Below are 24183 nucleotides of genomic sequence, written 5' to 3' on the forward strand. Positions count from 1 at the left end.
TCTGTGAGATACGACACCAGAGATGGCTTGAGGGCTAAATCTCATATTCAGTTGTAATTAAGTACTAGTGACGTGCTTGAGGTGGAGAGGCTGTGACCAGCCTCTGGTGGTTTAAATTTGTTGATAAACCAGTAACTTTTATTTGGCAAAAGGTGGGACTTCACTCTTATGCTCCATAGCCTTCACTCTGACCCTAGGAAACCACTTACGGCTGGACTTTTGGGGAAGTGCATATGGTAACCAGCTGGTAGAAACAGCATTTCAAAGTCTCAGTACATTTTTTTTTTCTTAAATTCATCAATACTTCCTTTCAACCAAGTCTTCTCAAATCTCAGAGACCCTTTAGATGTAGCCAAATTGTTCTTTTTCTACAGGAGGTACCTTTATGACTACATATAGTCTTAATATGTAATCACACTAGAGTATTTGGGTTTTTTAAGTTTTTCTGTGTAAGGCGTAGTGCTTGAGACTATTAATTCATAGCTTCCTTGCCAGACGGTAAAACACACTATCAATAGGGCAGTGGATGTCTCTACTAGGTGTTCAAAATCAAAACTCATGCTTCAACTAAAGAGATGGTTAGTGGGATATAAGAAATGAACTGGAGCCACCTTATATCAGTTTCTGAGAGCTGATTATTAAGTTCTCAGTACCTTTTGATCAGGTAGTTACACAAAGTCATTACTAAAAAATTAAATTGTATGAACTTATAACTGAATAATCTTAAAAGCAGAAGGAATGCATTCTTAAAATTCATCAACTTCTGATTATTTCACTACATTTTGCTATGATCTGTGCTGCTGAAGTTACTTATGCCATTTGTAAACTACATGGTGAAAACAGAAATAATGGTGTGTTGATGTGCATTTCTTCCCAACTGTGCTTTCAGTGATTATCATGTTGGAATTTGCAAGGTGTGGGCATTTATTTCACAGAAACTGGCAAACACTAAAATAAGGGCATGATTTATGATGCTAATTGTCTAGACCATGGATCAATAAACTTTTCTGTTAAAGGCCAGATAGTAAATATTTAAGGGTTGTTGGCTGTATAGTCTGTGTGCAACTACTCTACTTTGAGGCTGTGTTAGATGTCATAGATAATATGTAAATAAATGAGTGTGGCTGAGTTCTAATAAAACTGTATTTACAAAGCCAGGTGGTCAGCCCAATGGCTATACTTTGGCCTAGACAAAGAAAGGAATAGAAAAGTGTTAGTCATGCAGATTAAACTTTAAAATGTGCCATATTTGTAGCCATTGCATTAGTGAAAAGCACAAAATTTTCAGGTTATTCTTTCAGGGTTTGGCAACTATCATCTGATTCTGTAAAGATGTAGGTTAAAAAGACTCAGAAGGCAATTTGTATAGCTTGACAGTAGTCAAAGAGAAGAAATTTGGAAATCATTAATAGTAAGGCAACAGGTTGAAATGAATCAGATTTGTTTACATCCATGAGTGTATAGCAATACTGAAATAAACATTAGTAGGTGACCTATGAGGATCCTAGGGAACCAAATGATTATTTGGAAAACTTCCATGTAATGGAAAATATCAAGATATTTTTTCTAATCTTTTCTATGTGAACTGTACTTCAGGATGAGTAACTAGTTATAAGGTGACATTTTACTCTTTGGGATTATTTCAGCTAATAAATGAAGAAATGGTAGAATGTGAAGATTTTGTAACTCCAGTTAAATTAAGAGATCTAGGCAATTGTAAATAGCTGAAAACAGAAACAGTTAATATTATATACCCCTTATTTGATTACATATTACCACCTATGAAATAACAAATTGCCCAATCAAACCTGAATATGATCAAACCATTAGATTTAATTATCAATTTATAAAAAACTAAAGGAATAGAACATATTAAATCCCCCATAGTTAATGCAGTTAGCAAAATCCAGAGTGCTGTAAACTCTGTACAATGAACAAACAAGGTTCTTCAACAATAATAATGAAAACATTTTAAAGAAATATAATCAGGTGGATGGGAAACTACAGAATTAAGGATGTTTGAAAATGAAATTATCCAATTGCAAAGTTATGATCTTAATTAGACCCCAATTAAAGTAAATAAATTAGGGAAGTATAAACAATGAATGGATATTTAAAGAATTTTCTTTTATTTTTGGTATGATAATGGAATATTTATTTTAAAAAGTATCTCTCACTTAGAGATACATTTTGAAATGTTTACAGATTAAATAAAATGATATAGAGGATATACTATTATATATGTGTATGTATATACATATGTGTGTTGTTTTAAAATATTTAAAAAGAAGGAAAATGATGACTGACTTTAGGTTGGTAATTATTGAAACTGGGTGATGGATGCATAAGTTTTTATTATACTATTTCCTCTAGTTTGTGTATGTTTAGAGTGTTCTATAATCAAGCAGAAATAAAAGGAATGAGACTAATGCTGTAGTAGGGTTAAGCTTCTTACACTTTCTGATCATGAAAATAGATTTTCTTAAACTAGCGGCAACTTTTTAAATAATGTTCAAACCAAGTTGTTAGAAAGTCATATGGCATATCTCTAGTTCATTCATTCTTCAAAAAAAGTTTCATACCTTATCCTCTTGCCTCAAAACCTCCTTTCCCACGCTTACTCTCAGGTTATAACATTTAGAGCAATCTGAAGAGAATTTCTGTTGGCGTCCACCCCCGTATCCCTCCCTGTACCAGATTCTGCATCCACATGCTCTTCCTTCCCTATTTCTAAATACAGTTCCTCAACTGGTAGGCTAGATACAGAACACCTTATGTCTGCTCAAGACATTTTTCCACAAATCTCTCATTTCTCTCCTATATTATTATTTTCCCTCTCTTCTAGATTATTTTTGTGCTATTCTCTCATTTTAAACAAGAGCTTCTCTTTATTTTTCTTGAAATGTAGTTGACTTACAATATTGTGTTAGTTTCAGATATACAGCATTGATTCAGATATATATGTATATATATGTGTGCACATATATATAGTTATATATATATTTCAGATTATTTTCCATTATAGGTTATTACAAGATATTTAATGTAATTCCCCATGCTAAATGAAGTCAGACATAATAAGACAACTATTATATGATACTATTTATATGTGGAATCTGAAAAATAATACAAATGAATCTATATACAAAACAGAAACAGCACAGACATAGAAAACAAATATATGGTTACCAGCTGGGAAAGGGAGAGGGAGGGGTAAATTAGGAATATGGGATTAACAGATGCACACTACTATGCATGAACAAGGACTTCTCTTGACTATACTTCCCTTGCCAGCTACCGTCATGTTTCTTTACTCCCCTTTACAGTAAATCTCTTCAGAAGAGATGTCTGTATGTGCTGTCTCTAGTTGCTATTTTACAAGTCCCTTAAATCTACTCAAGTTGGGCTTTTGCCCCCACTACTCCACCAAGAAATGATATTGTTGAGCTTACCCATAACCTTCATACAGCTAGGCAAGTGGTCAGTTTTGGGTTCTCATGCTTCTTGACCTCACAGTATCATCTGACAGTGTTGATCATTCCATCTTGCTTGATCTGATGGCCTCATTTGTCTTATAGGTCACCACACAATTTGCTTTTTCCTCCTCATTCAGTACTTTTTTTGAGTTTCCTTTGCTGGCTTCTCCTCATCTCTGGTTGTCATTGCTTTGCTCCTGAGCTCAATATTTGATGCTCTTATTCTTCACTTACACTCATTCCCTTAATGATCTCATCCAAATACTGGCTTAAATACCAGCTACGTGCTGACAATACTCAAATTTATATCTTTAACAGTCATCCGAATAAGATAATTTGAAAAATAATCTAAATTTCATTGAAGAATCTTATGCATTTTTCCAGCAAAATTAAGTTTCTAAGGTAAGAATTTAGTCACTCATTTAAGATGTGTGTGTATTTTCTGTGTGCATAGTGGTTGGAAGTCAGGGAAGGGATATCAGGAAAATACTAAATTGTTAGAGAAGAGCCGATTACAGAAAAATTATGTCATAGGTACTTGAGAAGCAACATATGGAGAATATCTTTATGATGCCCTATAAGTAGGAGAGTTAAGAGACTGAATTAAAGAAACAAGGACAAAATCAACCTTTAGTCATTTCAGCTGTCATCTCTGTAATTTTGCTTGAGAAACTCCTGTGATGCAGTGGTTTTCAATGACTCAAGGGTTAGAGGTTCTAACTTTTCTTGTAAGATTATGTCACAATTATATATTTTTAAAAAAGCTCATTAATTAATGTTAAAGAAAGCTCTCTTTAAATTCTTTGTTATGCTGGAGAGTCATTCATCCCATGATTACCTACTGCAAAAAAAGATCTCACTGGGAAATATTTTTTTTCAACTCAATAGAATAGTATTAACTGTAAATACAGGAGTTATTTGATATTCTAAATGAAGATAGGAGTTGATTGTTTCAGGGTACTATCTTTCTATAACTAAAAATGGAGGCTGACTACAGTACTTTCACAATTTTAATAAAAGTTCTTCCACTTGTATTTCTTTAGTGGGATATTTTCCCCTCACCATCCTAGTAAAATATGCGGTTATCATCAAGATTTGTTATCTCTTTGAAATACTGGTCAAACAAGTTCCAAACAGGATAAACCACATTTAACCACATATAATTAGACCTTATGCACTGTAAAAGATTCATTGGATACCAAGCAACTTAGCAAGCATGTGGTTAGCCACGTTGAATCATAATTGAAGATCCCGTTGGTAACCACTGGGCCATTGTGGTCTGGGGATGGTTGTTTTGGCTTTGGTTTTGGCTTTGGTTCTCCGTTCCTAATCTCTTGGAGAAGTGTTTACATTCTATGATTGTACTTGTAGCTCTACACCAAGTTTGTGGCTTGCATTTAAAATTTCAGTGTCTTCTGGAATACAGTTAGCTTATCTTTTTCAAGATTTGCCTTGAGAACCTGTGTTTTATTACCAATTAGATAGATTTTTTAAACCATAGTCTGAAGGGAAGAAAAAAATTCTAAAAACATTAGCCATAATAAATAGGTTTTATAAAAGTTTTAAATCCCACTATAGTTAATCAGTTTGAACAAGACACTTAGGCTGTAAATAGCATTTTAAAGTAAACAGAGCTTTACACAAAGTGACAGTTAGAATTACATTTTCTGCTTCTGAGTGTGAGAAAATTAATGTACCAAAAAAGTGCCTACTATTTAAAGAGGTCTTGCTCCAGACATATTTAACAACTGAGATTTGCAGTGGGTAGACCACTGAAGTGTCTCGTCATTAAATTATATACTGTACATTGGAAACAGATGTACCCCTGGAAGTCTTGCATGACAACATTGTTTTGTAATTTTCCAATTAAGACATTGCTGAAACTGAAAACAGAACTGAACTAACAGGTCAACTCTCTTACCTTAATCATGGAGATGGAGAGTGGTGAGTTCTGAGAAGGCCTAGTGACTTTCCTTGGCAGTTTGATATAAATTTGAAAGGCTAATTCTTCATCTTATTTTTCCTCAAAAAACAAAAAGCTAAGGCGTTCAAAAAATTATTCATTTTAAATATCACTCAATCTTTAAAGTATTTAGATTTTAACAGGCCAATGTCATAAGCTACTTTAGAATATTGAGTCACAAGAGAAGTCTTATAAAGCAAATGAAAAAATACTTTTTTTCGTTGTGGAAAGAAATTATACCTATTCTTTCTAATCAGTGAAAAAATTAGCTGTATAACTCTGGAAATGAATTGTATAAAACAGTATTTAAATGAAAGTGAAATTTCAATGAAGCATAATTATTGAGGTGGGATTGGACAAAATAAATATATAAGAAAGCAGAGTTATTGTCCAGGATACTACTGTTGTGTTTCACATTAGGCTTGTGGTACTGTTTTTTATAGACTCTGTTTTACTAACATGAGTGGTCTATTGGTGTTTTGCCAAAAAAAAAAAAAAAAAAGAAAGAAAAGGAAGAGAAAGTTGAAAATGAAATGTTAACCTACCATTGAGCTATTTTATCTCTGCAATTTCCTTATAGGGAAATTTTATATTCTGATTACTTCATGAAAAATGGATATTCAGCTTCTGGCCAGGATGCAGAACATGACTCAGTAGTGCATAGAGTTAAAAAGCCCTGAAAGCTGAAGATGAAAATTCATTGACCACTTCTCTAGGAAGAATTTTTAAAAAGAATGGATACTAACTCTATAAAAATCCATGAGCTTATATTTCTTCATGTGATATATTTTCTGTGGAAATTAATTTGGGAAACATTCTCAAATTCAGGTGATATATGTGGTACTTCTTTTTTTTTTTAGACTTAACTGTTCTCAAAAGCATTAGTAATTAAGAGGGCAGCGTATATAGCTCAGTGGTAGAGTGCATGCCTAGCATGAATAAGGTCCTGGATTTAATCCCCAGTACCTCCATTAATAAGTAAATAAATACGCCTAATTACCAACCCTCCACCCTCCCAAAAGAAAACATTAGTAATTACGACTTACAAAATGAGTCAGGCTCTGCTAGATAAATACAACTGAAAACATTTTTGCAAATTTTGTCTCAGAAAATATTATTCACTGGAGCCTTCAGTATGAAGTGTCTTTTAAAAATTAACAAATCAAATATTTTACTGAATTGGAGGGAATAAAATCTGCAAATTGTCTTCATCTATAGTTACCATTCTCAAATATGAAACAAGAAAAGTCATTTTTTCCTACTTTGTTAACCATGGGCCACATGTTTATTTGCCCGCCCTCTGTTTATTTTCATATGAATTTCTTCACTAGGAATTTTTTATTTCAAAAAGCAAATCTTATACATTTGTACTATACCCACAGTTAAGATTCTTGTGCCCAGGTATGTGCATTTTCATTCCAAAGAATTAGACACTCAAAAGACATCACTTTACTTCAGAGTAGCCACAGATAACTGATTCTTCCTAAGTTACTGTAATTGTAAATCTTTGAGCAAAAAGAAAGAATTTCTTCATTAATTCCTCATTCCTTACAACACAGGTTAGAATAGTGTAAACCTAGGAATAATAGTCCCACATTATCTATTTTGTTAACTTTAAGTTTAAAATAATGTCAAGTGAAAAAAATTATCCATTCAGTTAGTTACAGTTTTCAGTTTCTAGTTTGTAGTTGTCTAAATTTGTTTGGATGACTGCAATTTCATTAGTTATAAATATTTTTATAGATGAGTTGAGGTTTTATGGGGAGGGGAAAAATGCAAAATATTATGAAAGACAGACACATGTTTAAAGTGTTGCCATTTGTTTTACATGAACTAGAAAAAGATGACACAGCTCTGTTTTGAAGTCATCCGTCCTCATGAACTCTTTTATAAATAATATAGTTGAAATAGAACCTCAGACTTATTTTTGAGTACTTATTTCCTTATTATCTTTAAACTCAGGCATATATTAAGGGAAACTAAATCCTTAAGTTTTTAAGTTATGATACACTTCATGTACCAAAAAGATTTATAGGGCTTTTTTTTCTTTGGGGGCTCCCGAAATATTTTGAGTATTTATGTTCTTGTTTGTTTATTTAGAGAAGGCTCTAAGTCCGTGTTTTGTTTTGTTTTATTGGTAGAAAATAGAAATTATGCTTTGCTAAGTATAAACAATATCAAAGACTACAGTATCTTCTGGATTTGGATCAAATCCCTAAACCCATAAGATTGCGTAGCTTCTCATATTGGCAAAATATGTTCTCATCTACCAAAGATGAAAAATGGGCCAAAAAGTAGCTTTAAGGTTTTTGCCAGATATTTACATATGAATCAAATGTGATGTCTTTAAATTGTGCTTAATATAGAAAACATAACCATGTTTGATTTCAAACTTAATTGGTATTTGATGCAGTCATTGGATGTTCATGATTAAAATCTTACAGAAAGCCCACCTATGATGAGCAATCTAATATTTGTGGTCTCAATTGGTAACCTATGCCAATTTCATGAAAATCATATTATCATAGTTAGATCCAGGCTAACCACATAGAGCTCTTTCTCTATCTGTAATTACATAATTAGATTATTTTTATCTTAACGCATACTTTAAGGAACATTTTCTCTATGGTATATTATTAAAGAATCATGCCTTCTTAAAGTCTCTCTGTAAGCCAAGAAATCCACATGTTATGCATTATAGAAAAAAAAAGTTTTCATGAGATTTCTGCCCGGTGTTGAATCAAGGTCCAGGAACTGTATTACAGACTGCCTGTGATATTTAGGGAGTGAAGGGAATATAGTTACAAAGCAAACATTACTAAGATAATTGATGTGACAAGATATTGGATGTTAAAAAAATGTGTTATTATTCTCCATGCCAAACCTATCTCTCTCAAGACATAAAGACTTGGACATTTAAGATAATATTTAAAAACTATGTCATCTATATAGAAGCTGCATCTGCTATGGTGGACTCAGGGGAGGAGGCAGTCTTGATATGTAATAAGTCTATTTTGTTTCTACATTTGATTACTAATGTAATATATACATTGTCTTTCATCTTCATTCTCATGTTTATATATGTCAAAGAGATAGTGTAAATTCAACAGTAATACAGAAACCTGGCATACAGGTTTGATAGCTATCACTATGAATTCTGGTAAATTGCTTATATTTCTCTTTCATTATACTAGAAATGTCAGCATGGCTACCTCATGCTTGATACAGTAGAAATGAATGACAGACATACGGCTCAAGGTGAGAATAAAATGCCTAGGGAAATAGAAACATGTGACATTACCCCACCGAACCAAACAGACAACATTAATGAAGTGCTAAATGGTTTTGATTACAGTGATTTTGTTTTCTGTGGATCTAGTGGATAAAAATTGAGCTTAAGAAAAGAAGGCTAATTTTGAGCCTGAAGGATACAAAGAATCAAACATGGAAGAATGCTCATTTGGGATTATGTGAGCTGTGACACAGGGAAGTTACTCGATAGGGAAGGGAAAGAGTGTTGATTTAATGACACTTCTCCTCAGTCATTTTGTATATACTAGGTAATAGGCTAAGAAAAATCCTGAAATTAAAAAAAAAAAAAAAAGAAAAGAAAAATCCTGAAATACCCTGAACCTTACAGATACACATTTTTTGTCATGGAGTAAGAAGTGATTAAAAAATTCAACCCTAATTTTATAGTTTTTCTGTGTGTAATAAATGGTAGGAAATAAAATAATTTAGATTCTTTAAAAAATTTTTTTTCCTCATAGAGTTCAGTAGTAAAGCCTAACAAATGAATAGTACCCTTTTTTTTTTTTTTTTTTTTGCATTTAGGGTAAAGAGATGATTTGATGTGATTTACCCTATTCCATAAACTCTTAAGGAAAAAAAAGAGATCTCTCTAAATGGACAGTAGATAAATTCCCATTTTAAAAAGGAAAGAAAGGTATATGTATTTCTAGGATTCTCCACTTTATAAGAAAAATGAGGATAAATGTTCTAATTGCTGGTTGGTAGTTAACTCGGTACTTCCTTTGCTATGTATATATCATCTAAAATGGATTAATATTGGATCTTTATTTTGATAATTTCATTGATAAAGACATATTACTGATATTTGGACAAGGAATACAGATTGTTTGGAAACAAGAATTACTTTTATTGGTTATTATCAATTATTAGATAGTTTCATTTCCCAAATAACATTTTCTTAAATTGATAGAATGGCCACACGCCTAGATGTTTGTTGTGAATGAAGACAGAGGAATCTTCATAGGTCCATGAAGAAGTAACTGCTGTAGGAACAGGCCATAACTAGCAGCCAGAAAAAAAAAAAAAAAAAATGCCATCAGACTATTCAGACTTCTGGCATGCAGGATGATGATCCCTAAGAGAAGAAAACATATGCAGTGGTCTCACCAATACCAGAGCTTACTGATTGGAGGCACAGCACAGGGATGGGGAATGCAGACAGAGCCAGGTAATCGAACAGAGTTAAGGAAGTAGAGATAAAGGCTCTGGAAGGCTGTAGGGGAGTGAACCTGTGGGGCAGAATATGAGAGTGGAAGGAGCTGCGTAATGAGAAAGTTTTGGGTAAAGGCAGAACAGCCACTTTGAGTCTTTTCACTCAGTGCTGATCTATACAAACAGTCAGTGAAACTCCATAAAGTTGGAGAAAGAAGATGGGAAAGCCTAGGGTAAAAAATTTTTGGCATCCATATCGGATGGAAGTAATTTTTATTCTTAAAAGCTAGAGTGGAGAGACCTCATGATCCATCAGGCCTTAGTAGTAAAGGTGAGTTAGCCTTAAAATCAAGGTTGTCTGGACATATTTACAAAGTTACAAAGGAAGGCTTGAAAGGAATTATATGACTCACATGTAACTTAACTGTCTGCCCAGTCAAAAGTGTAATGCTCTTTAAAGGAATGCAAAACAAAAACAAAAACAAAACCCTTCACTGAACAATGTGAAATACACAATGTCCAACATCCAGTCAAAAATTACTAGGCAATTACAGAGGCAGAAAAATACAAGTTTTCATCAGGAGAAAAATAATTGGACAGAGATAAATGCAGAAATAAATACAGAAAATAATTAACAAGAAAAGGCCTTTAAAAAGTTATAACTTCCAGTTTCTGATCTAACATGTAGAAACCTTGAAAATTGTTACTTAATTTTCACAGAAAGAAAAAAAATGAGCAAATTAAAAATCAACAGTTATTTTTAGACATATGAAACATCAGTGAATTGAAGTCACAGGGCAAACTGCTGCCCCAACTGGAGATAGAGTCTTATATCCCAAATTATAGGTTCCTTTTTTTTTTTTTAAACTAGGAGCAGAAGTCCAAGAGCAGAAGCCCACTGCTGAGGCCAGTACTGCTAGGAACACCTACACTGCAATTGCTGAATTGTTGGAAGCTCAGTTTGGACCAGCTTGAGAGTGAGACTCCAGGTAGGTCCAGTCTTACAAGGTACTTACTTCATGCTTATGAGAATTTTACCTTCAGTAGTCCCATTAGGTCCTCAGGATGAAATAGAGAAAAATGAGGTGATACCTCATTGTAGTTTTGATTTGCATTTCTCTGATTATTAGTGATATTGAGCATTATTTCATGTGCCTCTTGACCATTTGTGTGTCTTCATTGAATTGCTTGTTTAGGTCTTCTGCCCATTTTTGGTTTGGGTTATTTGCTTTTGTTGTTAAGTTGTATGAGCTGTTTATATATTCTGGAAATTAAACCTTTGTCAGTTATGTCACTTGCACATATTTTCTCCCATTTCGTACATTGTCCTTTTGTTTATGGTTTCCTTTGCTATGCAAAAGCTTGTAAGTTAAATTAGGTCCCATTTGTTTATTTTTGCTTTTATTTCTATTGCCTGGGTAGACTGCCCTAGGAGAATATTGTTAAGATTTATGTCAGAGAATGTTTTGCCTGTGTTTTCCTTTTTTTTTTTTTTAATTGAAGTACAGTCAATTACAGTGTGTCAATTTCTGGTGTTCAGAACAATGTTCAGTCATGCTTGCCTATGTTTTCTTTTAGGAGTTTTATAGTGTCTTGTCTTATAATAAGTCTAACATATTTTGAGTTGATTTTTGTGTCTGGTGTGAGGAAATGTTCTAACTTCATTGATTTACATGCTGCCGTCCAGTTTTCCCAGTACCACTTGCTGAAGAGACTGTCTGTATTCCATTGTATATTCTTACCTCCTTTGTCAAAGATTAACTGATCATAATTCTTGGGTTTTCTGGGCTCTCCATTCTGTTTCATTGATGCATATGTCTGTTTTTATGTCAGTACCACACTTTTTGATTACTGTAGGTCTGTAGTATTGTCTGAAGTCTGTGAGTAGTTTATTCCTCTAGCTTCATTCTTTATCTTCAGTATTGCTGTAGCAATTCTGGGTCTTCTGTGATTCCATATAAATTTCAGGATTATTTGTTCTAGTTCTGTGAAAAATGTCCTGGGTAATTTGATAGGGATCACATTAAATCCATAGATTGTCTTGGGTAGTATGGCCATTTTAACAATACTGATTCTTCCAGTCCAAGAGCATGGGATATCTTTCCATTCCTTTAAGTTATCTTTAATTTCTTTAATCAGTGTTTTGTAGTTCTCTGCATATAAGCCTTTCACCTCATGGGTCAGATTTATTCCTCAGTATTTTATTGTTTCTTTACTCTCTTTTTCTGATACTTCATTGTTAGTGTAAAGAAATGCTACTGATTTCTGTATGTTAATCTTATATCCTGCTACCTTGCCAAATTCTGTCATCAGCGCTAGTAGTTTTTGTGTGGAGCTTTTAGGGTTTTCTATATATAGTATCATGTCATCTGCATATAGTGACAATTTTACCTCTTCTCTTCCAGTTTGGATCCTTTTTATTTCTTTTTTGGTAGTGTCTTAGTCTGGTTTTGGTATCAGGGTGATGGTGGCTTCATAGAATGAGTTTGGGACTATTTCCCCCTCTTCAATCTTTTGGAAGAGTTTGAGAAGGATCAGTGTGAATTCTTTGTATATTTGGTAGAATTTCCCAATAAAGCCATCTGGTCCTGGGTTTTTGTTTGCAGGGAGGTTTTTTATTGGTGATTCTATATCACTTCAGTGTATGTTTTTAGAAACTTGTCCATTTCTTCCAGGTTGTCCAATTTGCTTCCATATAATTGTTCATAGTATTTTTTTGTGGTTTTTTGTATTTCTGTGGTATTGGTTGTAATTTCTCCATTTTCCTTTCTTGTCTGTTTACTTGTGTCCTCCCTCTTTTCTTCTTGGTGAGCCTGGCCAGAGGTTTGTTGATTTTTGTTTACTCTTTCAAAAAACCAGGTTTTTGATTGATTTTTTTTTCTATTTTTTTAATGTCTATTTTATTTACTTCCTCCTTGATCGTTATTATTTCTTTCCTTCTTCTGACTTTAGATTTTGTTTGTTCATTTTCTATTCTTTTAGGTGGTAGGTTAGGTTGTTTATTTGAGATTGTTCTTGTTTTTTGAGGAAGACCTTTGATATGGGGAAGGGAAAATACTGACTTCAGAACCCCCCATCCATTCTGTCTCATCCAAGGTGCGGAAACTAGAAAAAGAGCAAATTAAATCCAAAGTAAGAAGCAGAAAACTAATAATAAAAATTAGAGTAGAAATCAATGAAATTTAAAACAAATCAATAGGGAAAGTCAAAACCAAAAACTGGGTCTTTGAAAGTATCAATAAAGCTGATAAATTCTTCTTGTTAAATTACTTCTGGTCAAATTAACTAAGAAAAATAGAACACACATTTACTAATAACAGAAATTTAAAAAAGGCTATGACTACTGATCCCATGTACATTTGAAAATATAATAAAGGAATGTTATGAACAACTCTGTGTCCACAAATTTGATAACCTAGGTATAATGTACCAATTATTCAGAAGGCACAATGTACCAAAATTTGTATAGAGAGAAATACATTATCTGAATGGGCTTATATCTGTTAAAAAATTGAATAATTATTAATAACCTACCAAAAGAGGAAGCACTTAGCCCAGACAGGTTCACTGGTGAATTCTATCAAGTAGTTAAGAAAGAAATTTTACCAACCTCTCCCGGGTATTTGAAGCAGGAGGAATATTTCCCAGCGCATTCATGAGGTCAGCAATACCCTAATACCAAAACCAGACAGAGACACTATAAGAAAGGAAAAAAGAAAAAAGACAGACCAATATCTCTTATAAACGTAGATGCAAAATTACTCAAAAAAAAAAAAAGCACAAATCAAATCCAACAATGTCTATAAAGAATTATGAGCATAACCCAGTAGGAATTATTCCTAATATGTATGACTAGTCTGACATTCAAAAATCAGTTATAGTAGTGCTTCATATCAGCAGGCTAAAAGCACAAATCATGTAATCATACCAAGAAATGTGAAAAACATTTGACAAAATCTAATACTTGTTCTTTTTTCATTTTTATTTTATTATCATTTTTTATGTTTTATTTAAGTATAGTTGATTTATAATGTTTTAGGTGTACAGCAAAGTGAATTTTTTATATATAGATATATACTTTTTCAGATTCTTTTCCATTATAAGTTATTACAAGAGACTGAATATATAGTTCCCTGTACTATACAGTATGTCCCTGTTGTTGTTTATCTATTTTATAAATAATAGTGTGTATCCGTTATTGCCAAATTCCTAATTTATCCCTCCCCCTACTTCCCCTTTGGTAACCATAAATTTGTCTTCTGTGTTTGTGAGACTATTTCTGTTTTGTTAAATAAGTTTATTTGTATCATTTTTTAGATTCCACAGATAAGTAATATGATCTTTGTCTTTGACTTACTTCACTTAGTGTGATCATCTCGAGGTCCATCCATGTTGTAACACTCATTCTTGATTAAAAAATCTCAACAATCTAGGAGTGAAGGGGATCTTTTTCAACTTGATACAGAACATTTACATGAAACCTGCAGCTAATGTAAGACTCACTAGTAAGAAACCAGAATCATTTCTGGTAACTTCATGAGGAAAACAAAAATGACCCCTCTTACCACTCCTATTCAATATCATAATGGAAATCCTGCTAATGAAATAATACAAGAAAAGGAAATAAATGGTATACAGATAGGAAAAGAAGAAATAAAACTATCCTTGTTCATTGATAATAAGGTTGCCTATGTAGAAAATCCCAAATAGACAAGAATACTCCAGGAACTAAAAAGTGACTATTGCAAGGTTGTAGATTATAAGTTTAATATTCAAAAGTCAGTTGCTTTCTTATTTAACAGCAGGGAACAAATATAATTTGAAATTAAATATATAATATCAAATTAGCATAAAAAAGGAATATTTAGGTATAAATCTCATAAAATGTGTATAAGAGCAATATGAGGAAAGCTATAAAACTCTGATGAAATAAATCAAAGAAGAAATAAATAAATGGAGATATATTCAATGTTCATGAATAGGAAGACTCCATACTGGCAAGATGTCACTCCTTCTGGGCTTGATTTATAGATTCCATAAAATTCCATCAAAATCCCAGCCGTTTGTTTTGTGGATACTGACAAGTGAATTTAAAGTTCATACAGGGAGACAAAAGACCAGGAATAGCCAACACAATACTGAGAACAAAGTTGGAGGAATGATTCTACCTGACTTCAAGACTTACTACTACTGTAAAGCTAAGGTAATCATAACAGTGCAGTATTGGTGAAAGAAGAGACAGATAGAACAAACAGAAAATAGCAAGATGATAGATTTAACTTTGGTGTTACTGACAGCCACGCTGCATATATTGTGCCGTCTGATACTAGAATCACATCTAGTGGCTTAGCCATGATGTGATGTGAGTTTATACAACATGTGTTGGATTTCAAAGACTCAGTATGAGTTAAAATAATGTAAAATAGTCAGTAATATATTTTTATATTGATTGTATGTTTAAACTATAATATTTTTGATGTATTTGGATAAATCAAATAGCATTTTGAAAAAATACTTGTTTTTGGTGTGTCTACTGAAATATAAAAAAATTACATACATGACTTATATTTGTGGCTCACACTGTATTTTTATTGGATAGCTCTCAGTCCAAACACTCCAATTAAAAGTAAATATTGTCAGATTGGATGAAAACCAAGACCTATATATATGTTGTTGACAGGAAACCCACTTTGAATATAAAGACATAAGTTAAAGGTTAAAGAATGGAAAAAGTTATAACATGAAAAACACCACTTAAATGAAGGTTGGAGTGCTCATTTCATATCTTACCAAGTAGACTTTAGAACAAGGAAAAATGCCAGGACCAAGAGAAACATTATATTCTAATAAAGAGTTCAATTTATCAAGAAGCTATAATAATTCTAAATTCAACCAATAAGAGAAGTTTAAAATATGTGAATAAAAACAGCAGACTGGCATCTTAAGAACTCAAGCTACATCAGGCTAAAACAATTTATTCATGCTGAAGGGAAATGATACCAAATACAAACTGGATTCTCAGGAAGAAATGGTAAATATTGGGTAAATGCAAAACACTATATATACATATAGACACACACACACTTCTCTGTATGTGTGTATATATACACACATACATATTCATACATATATTTATGCTTAAAGCAAAAATTAGAAATTATTTTAATGGATTTATAACCTATGTGGATATAATATATATTAAAATTTTAGCTAAATGATAGTGACCTTGGTAAATGAGCCTATATAGGCTTATTTATATATATATAAATATAGTTGCAGTGTTTCTACAACTGATACGAATTGGTACAATTTTAACTCTATATTGGTTAGGAAAAGCTAAATATTTGCATTATACTCCCTAGAGTAAAAAATAAAACTTAAAAAACATTCAAAAAATTAAAAAAATATGAGGAAAAGGGGACGAGAGTAATAAAAAATAAAGTGGACAAATGAAACACTAAATGGCAGATCTAAATTGAGCCACGTCAGTGATTACATTAAATATTAAGAAACTAAACGCCCAATTTAAAAACTACCCAAATGGATAAAAGCAGGACCCAATCATATGCCACCTATCAGAGATACGGTTTAAGTATAAATACAGAGAAAAATGCAGAAATTCTAAGATAAAGAAATATAACCCTGTTAATAAGAGATGTATTTAAAACCTTAAAGACAGATAAATTCAAAGTAAATGGCTGAAGATGAGAAATAGATATGCCATGCCAAGAGTAAGCAAAAGAAGGCTGCAATGGCTATATTAATAATAGGTAAAATCGATGTTAAAACAAAATGTATTCCTAAAGATCAAGAAAGATTTTGTAATGATGAAAGTCATTTCATTAGGAAGACAATTATCATGACTGTGTGTGTGCTTAAGAATAGTTTCAAAATACATGAAGCAAAAATTAACAGGATTAAATAAACAGATACTTAGAAAAAGGAAAATAGATTTTGATAGAGATTGTCTCCTCTTTAAGAAAATTGATAAACTAGACTTAAACAAATCAGTAAAGATGTAAATGATCTGAATAACCATCTACCATCAAATATCTACCATCTTGACCTGAATGACATTGATATAACCAGGTATCACAACAGTTATCAAAAATGCAATCTTCCAAGTATACATGATACACTCACCAAGATAGATCATGTTCGAGGTCACAAAATAAGCCTCAAGAAATACAAAAGGATTGAAATTGTATCAGACAAATATATCATGTATTAAACTTCTTTTAAAGTAAGATAACACCTCATTTTCTTGCTATGTTCTCTGACCAAGATAAAATTAAGTTGAAAACCAATAACAATTAGTTGTCTGGGAAAACCCCAAACATTTAGAAACTAAAATCCCTGTGAATAATCTATAGGTCAGGGAAGAAATAAGAAAAAAAAATCAGAGGACAAATGTTGACATTAGCTTCCTTTTTCTTTCTCCCACTCTAGCCCCCTGTTCATGTTCTCATCTTGGGGCCTTTGAACTGGCTCTCTGCCTACAATGCTGTTCCAGGAGACATCCACATAGCTTTGCCCTCTCCCTCCCTTTAGGGGTCTATGCAGTTCCCATTCAATAAAACTCTGCTTAAAATGAAATCCCCAGTATTTCCTACTCCCTTTCACAGTTTCATTTTACTCCGTAGCACTTGCAGTGATCTAACATGCAATAAATATATTGTTTTTTCTTTACTTTCTGTTTGGCCTATCCTGTTAAGATTTATGGGGGCAGGGGATTTTGGTTGTCTCTTTTTCTGATGTATCCTTTAACTCCTAGTGAGCATTTAATGTGTACACATATATACACAAAATACACACCAATCTATTAGAGTAGTATCATTGGGTACTGGGAGTATATGCAATTTAAACTTTTTCTTTTTGCTTATCTGCATTTTCTAATACCTCAGTAATGGGCATGAATTGCTTGTACATTTTAAAAATAAAAATTGTGTCCAAAAATACCTAGCAATATATTTCCCAGAGCTAAAAGTAGTAAGTCTAGGATGTTGCAATGTACCCATGAACTTCTTATATGGAAAACCTGGTTCTTGGACAGAGATCAGTATGGTATGGCATTTGAGTAAACAGAAAGTGATAAAAATACATTTCTTAGAAGCATCATCAATCCATCGTAATACCAAAGACCAGCATAATGGGGTAGGCAATCTGTGTTGTTAGTTAGATCTAACACTTCAGTTTTCTTGTGATCTGATTTCTTTTTCTCTCTGATGTGTGATTGGTATGTACGTGTCTTCTCCCTTCCTCCTCCAACCACATCTCCCTCCTCTGCTCCTTGAGAATTGGCACTCTTGGTTGGAGATATTTGTAGAGTTTTCCTGTTGCCAGTCCAGGAACTGGCACTATTTCTGGCAGTCATTTTAACTGGATTCAACCCAAACATTTTAGAGGACTGAAGTAAATTAATTGTGTTGTCTATTTCAATAAAAGAGCCACCACAGCCAAGCCAACATAAACAGGCTATAACAGTAATGGCCAATTTAAAGGTTCATTAACAAATACCAGTGGTAGCACTGTAATTCCCAACCCTCCATCACTCAAATATTAAACAACAGGCATTAAAGACAACAGAGAAGAGACTACATAATACTAAACAGACCGAAGTTGATCAGTTTTTTTACTTATCATTATAAACATCCACATATGAATTAAGTTCCAGCTGTCTTGCTTTTTTTCAGGTTTCATTGTTCCCTCAAAATGATGACAGTATTTCAGTGTTCTTTTTGGTTCTTCTTTTCTCCTTTTGTCTCCTCTGGCCAAACACTTACTTTTCTTTTGATTTCCACTCCTTTAATTGTTTAAGATGTTTGATAGAGTTTTATGTTGATTTGGAACCTCAACTTTTGCTTCACTTGTTCACAGGCAGAAAGATGTAGAAGAAGAAACAAAAAGGACAGTAGTATCCCAGAACTGAGATATTGTTTCTGCCTTCCCTTCTGGACGGAAAAGAAGCCATAGCTAAGTCGAGCCCCACCTTCAATTACCGGGTTGTCACTTGTGTACAAACAAAAAAAGGATAAAAGTTAAAATGACAAATTGGGAAAATGTATTCACAAAACTCTATAGATTAAAAATATTTATTATTCATGTACTAGAGATGTATGAATAAATTTTCCCAATTTGATTAATAGTATTAATCATTTATCTGCTAAAGATTTTTAACCATTCAAGTGGTAACATTAAAGCTATAAAGAAATAAAAAAGTGAGCAAAGTTTATAAAAATGTATAGATGAAGGAATACAAATGACTCATAAGCATAGGAGCAAATTTTCACCCTTATCTGTGCTTTCATTTGTAATAATAATAAAAAGGACAATACACAATTTTTCACTTACCCTTTAAGTAATGAAATTTGAGTGATAGTATCTGGTACTGTTGAGAATGGAGACAGGAAAAGTAAGTGTGGATGGTGCCCAGGGTTAGTGGAATATTTCTGTGCCCTCTTTTTTTTAGACCTATGAAATTTTTTATTGAAATAAATGTACACAAGTAAATATTTAAAAATATAGTCCAATGAGTATTCTCAAATATGTGCTAGTGGGTAATTACATCTTCCATACCAAGAGAGGTATACTCCCACTACTCCGAAAACTTCACTTTCTATAATGTCTTCATTCCCAGAAGTAAACGCAGCTCTGTTAAACACTCTTGGTTAGTTTTGCCCTGTGTTGAAGTTTGTATGAATAGAATCATATGGTATAGATTGTTGTTTCTCTTACCACTTTGACTTCACATAATGTTTTAAAATTCATCCACTTTTGCCTATAAGCTATTTTTTTTCATTTTAAGTATTGAAAGCATTCTATTATATGACAAATATTACAATTTTATTGTCCATTCTCCAGTTGAAGAGCATTTGGTTGGTTTTAGTTCGGTACTATCAAGAAAAAAGTATACCGATTTCGTAAAGAATCAACTTCTTAAAATACTCGTAGTTTGAATCACTAGAGACAAAGAACAAGCTGTAAAAATGATACAGAATCACTTGTATCTTACCCAGCTTACCCAGTGATAACATCTTAGAACTGTCATACAGTATCAATACCAGGGCTTTGAGATTGATACAGTACTGTTAACTGGACTACAGACATTGCTCAGATTTCACCACTTTTTACATTACTGCACTCGTGTGTGTGTGTGTGTGTGTGTGTGTGGAAGAATCAACTTAGGATTTTGTGAATTGATGAGTTAGTTTTCTATTACAGTGTTTAATATTTATCATTTTTTTCTCATTTTCCATTATACTTGCTCCTTTTTTGCTTAGCGAGGTGAAAACCTAGCTGATTTTACATACTTTTATATTTCTGTTAGAGCATTTATTTTTTGAGATAAAGCCATTTTAAAATTTACATACATGTACTGTTCATTGTTTCTAAGAACAGTTTAGAGCTTTTGTTTTAAACTTACAGTAGTTATCAAAGGAATAAAGCCAATCACAAAATAAGAATCAACAGAGTGCAGTAATCCAGTCATAAAGGACAGTCAAACGTGTTTACATGTATTCAAGAAATCTGTCATTTAAGTTATAAAATAATAAGTAGTTTGTGTCTTTTTTTTAAGATTCCATATATAAGTGATAACATACCGCATTTCTCTTTCTGGCTTATTTCTCTTAGAATGATTATCTATGTTGCTGCAAATGGCATTATGTTATTCTTTATGGCTGAGCAGTATTCCGCTATGTATATATACCACATCTTCTTTATCCTGTTATGTATTGATGGACATTTGGGATGTTTCCATATCTTGGCTATTGTAAATAGTGCTGATGTGAACATTGGGGTGCATGTGTATTTTGAATTATACTTTTCTCTGGGTATATGCCCAGGAATGGAACTTCTGGTTCATATGGTAAATTTATTTTTAGCTTTCTAAGGAACCTCCATACTGTCCTCCATAGTGGCTGCACTAGTTAACATTCCCACCAACAGTGTAGGAAGGTTCCTTTTTCTCCACATCCTCTCTAGCATTTATTGTTGGTAGACTTTTTAACGACGGCCATTTTGGCTAGTGTGAGGTGATACCTCTTTGTAGCTTTGATTTGCATTTCTGTAACAATTAGTGATGTTGAGCATCTTTCATGTGCTCGTTGGCCATCTGTCTTTCTTTTTTGGAGATGTCTATTTAGGTCTCCTGCCCATTTTTTGATTGGATTGCTTGGTTTTTTTGTTTTGTTTTGTTTTGTTTTTTAAGCTGTATGAGCTGTTTGTATATTTTGGAAATTAGTTCCTTGTCAATCGCATCTTTTGCAAATATTTTCTCCCATTCTGTAGGTTGTCTTTTTGTTTTGTTGATGGTATCCTTAGCTGAGCAAAAGCTTTTAAGTTTCAGTAGATCTGCTCAGTTTATTTTTGCTTTTATTTCCATTACTCGAAGAGCTGGTTCGAAAAAAAATATTGCTGTTATTTATGTCCAAGAGTGTTCTGCCTATGTTTTCCTCTAGGAGTTTTATAGTATCTGGTCTTACATTTAGGTATATAATCCATTTTGAGTTTATTTTTGTACATGATGTTAGAGAATGTTCGAATTTCAGTCTTTTACAGGTAGCTGTCCAGTTTTCCCAGCACCCTTATTGAAGAGACTGTCTTTTCTCCATTGTATGTTCTTGCCTCCTTTGTCATAGATTAATTGACTATAAGTGTGTGGACTGTGCCCTTTCTTTTTACACTCGGCTACAGGGACCTAGACTTTGTAAAACTGCAGGGAGATGGTCATGTTTATTAAACAATTGTTTGAAGTGTCACAAGTACAATATTTTTTATATCTATTTGGTAATGTACTGTGGTAATTTAAAAAAGTGAATGAGCTCCTGTACACTACTGTGAAGAAACAATCACATGTATAGGCAAAAACTTTACTAATTGGTTCATAACAAAATATTATATAGTAATGAAAAATCAGATATAATCCATATAACCAAAAGTATGGCTTAAAAGAACATGACAATCTTTATGATGGGATATCATGAACACACTAAAAGGATATTTTCAGAGTATTAACATGAGAAAATGGCTATACTGAGTGTTGGTTGTTAAAATCAAGAGGCACAATGATGTATGATATAAGCATGACTTTATCGAAAGTTATGTATAACATAATTACATACATATTTATATAATTATAAATATATTTATGTTCATATACTTATTTTCATATATTCATATTTAAGGCCAAAAGGACATGATGAGCTCTATCTCTGTTTATATTAGTCAGCTCAAACTGTTACAACAAAATGCCATAGACTGAGTGGATTAAATAGTAGAAATTTATTTCTCACAGTTCTGGAGGCTGGAAGTCCGAGATTACGGTGCTAGAAGGTGGGTGTCTGGTGAGAACTCTCTCTTTGGATTGCAGATGGCTACCTTCTTGCTGTGTCTTCACACGGAGGACAGAGAGGGCTCTTTTTACAAAGACACTAATTCCATCAAGGCAGGTGTCTTACACTCATGATTTAATTCAAACTAATTCCCTCCCAAAGTCCACACATCCAAGTATCAAAACATTGAGGTTTGGGGCTTTAATGTATGAATGGAGGGATACACAGTCATTGGTTCTGTATTTTTTTTATTTTCATAGTATTTTTTTTTTTATTGAAGTATAGAGTTAGTTCACAATGTTGTGTCAGTTTCTGGTGTACAGCGTTTAATAGTTCAGTCATACATATACATACATATATACATATTCTTTTTCATTAATAGGTTACAAGATACTGAATATAGTTCCCTATGCAATACAGAAGAAACTTGTTATCTATTTTATATATAGTAGTTAGTATCTGCAAATCCCAGACTCCCAATTTATCCCTTCCCACCCTCTTCCCCTTCTGGTAACCATTAAGTTTGTTTTCTATGTCTGTGAGTCTATTTCTGTTTTGTAAATAAGTCCGTTTGTCTTTTTTTTTTTAGATTCCACATGTAAGTGATATCATATGGTATTTTTCTTTCTCTTTCTGGCTTACTTCACTTGGATGACAATCTCCATGTCCTTCCATGTTGCTGCAAATGGCATTATGTTATTCTTTTTTATGGCTGAGTAGTATTCCATTGTATAAATATACCACAACTTCTTTTTCCAGTCATCTGTTGATGGACATTTAGGTGGTTTCCATGTCTTGGCTGTTGTAAATAGTGCTGCTGTGAGCATTGGGGTGCATGTATATTTTCAAATTAAGGTTCCCTCAGGATTTATGTCCAGGAGTGGGATTGCTGGATCATATGGTAAGTCTGTTTTTAGTTTTTTGAGGAATCTCCATACTGTTTTTCATAATGGCTGTGCCAAACTACATTCCCACCAACAGTGTAAGAGGGTTCCCTTTTCTCCACACCCTCTCCAGCGTTTATCGTTTGTGGACTTTCGAATGATGGGCATTCTGCCTGGTGTGAGGTGATACCTCATTGTAGTTGTGATTTGCGTGTCTCTGATAATTAGTGATATTGAGCATTTTTCCATGTGCCTATTAGCCATTTGGATGTCTTCTTTGGAGAATTGCTTGTTTAGGTCTTCTGCCTGTTTTTGGATTGGCTTGTTTTTTATTTTTATTATTATTATTAGTAGTATTGTTATTATTATTATTATTATTATTTTGTTGTTGTTGTTGTTGTATGAACTGTTTATATATTCTGGAAATTAAGCCCTTGACAGTTTCATCTTTTGCAAATATTTTCTCCCATTCTGTAGGTTGTCTTTTTGTTTTGCTTATGGTTTCCTTTGCTGTGCAAAAGGCTTATGAGTTTAATTAGTTTTCATTTGTTTATTTTTGCTTTTATATCTATTGCCTGGGTAGACTGCCCTAGGAGAACATTGCTAAGATATTTTTAAACAGATTAACAGTATTAGTGACAATTAAAAAAAATAAGATTCTAAATGGGACTGTGATGAATCTGATTTCATTGTACACTTCTGAGCACTTCATAAACCTTCCCTTGATCACCTCTCATATTCAGGAACTCTTTGAGATCAAAAGGTGACAATCAGTGTGAATCATACTTCTTATATATGCACATTGGTACTTCAAATAAGAGTAGCAGTTTAATCAAGGTGCATAATTGCTCTGGAGCAAAATTGGGAAATGAAAAAATATGTTTAGATTTTTTCATCTTCTATATACTCTGATGGTCCATACTGCCATTAAATAGTTATGTTTCTAGTAAAATACCTTGGAAGAAAGTCCATGGCAAAGAAAGATCACGCTTTTCCTTCATACATTAATTAGTCAAGTAGGAAAGTGCTAATGAGAAAACAGTGCCAACCGGAAGTTATCACAT

General features: G+C 32.9%; 1 long non-coding RNA gene across 1 annotated transcript in view; it reads left to right on the forward strand.

Annotated features, from left to right (window-relative positions):
• Positions 1 to 24183, forward strand: part of LOC116662527 — a 157516-nt gene that overhangs the window by 112817 nt on the left and 20516 nt on the right. The window contains exon 3 of the long non-coding RNA XR_004318490.1: positions 10775 to 10892. This is a non-coding gene — a long non-coding RNA (uncharacterized LOC116662527). The remainder of the gene's footprint in view (positions 1 to 10774; positions 10893 to 24183) is intronic.

This window comes from Camelus ferus, unplaced genomic scaffold, assembly GCF_009834535.1.
Source record: "Camelus ferus isolate YT-003-E unplaced genomic scaffold, BCGSAC_Cfer_1.0 contig299, whole genome shotgun sequence".
NCBI classification, from domain to species: Eukaryota; Metazoa; Chordata; class Mammalia; order Artiodactyla; family Camelidae; genus Camelus; species Camelus ferus.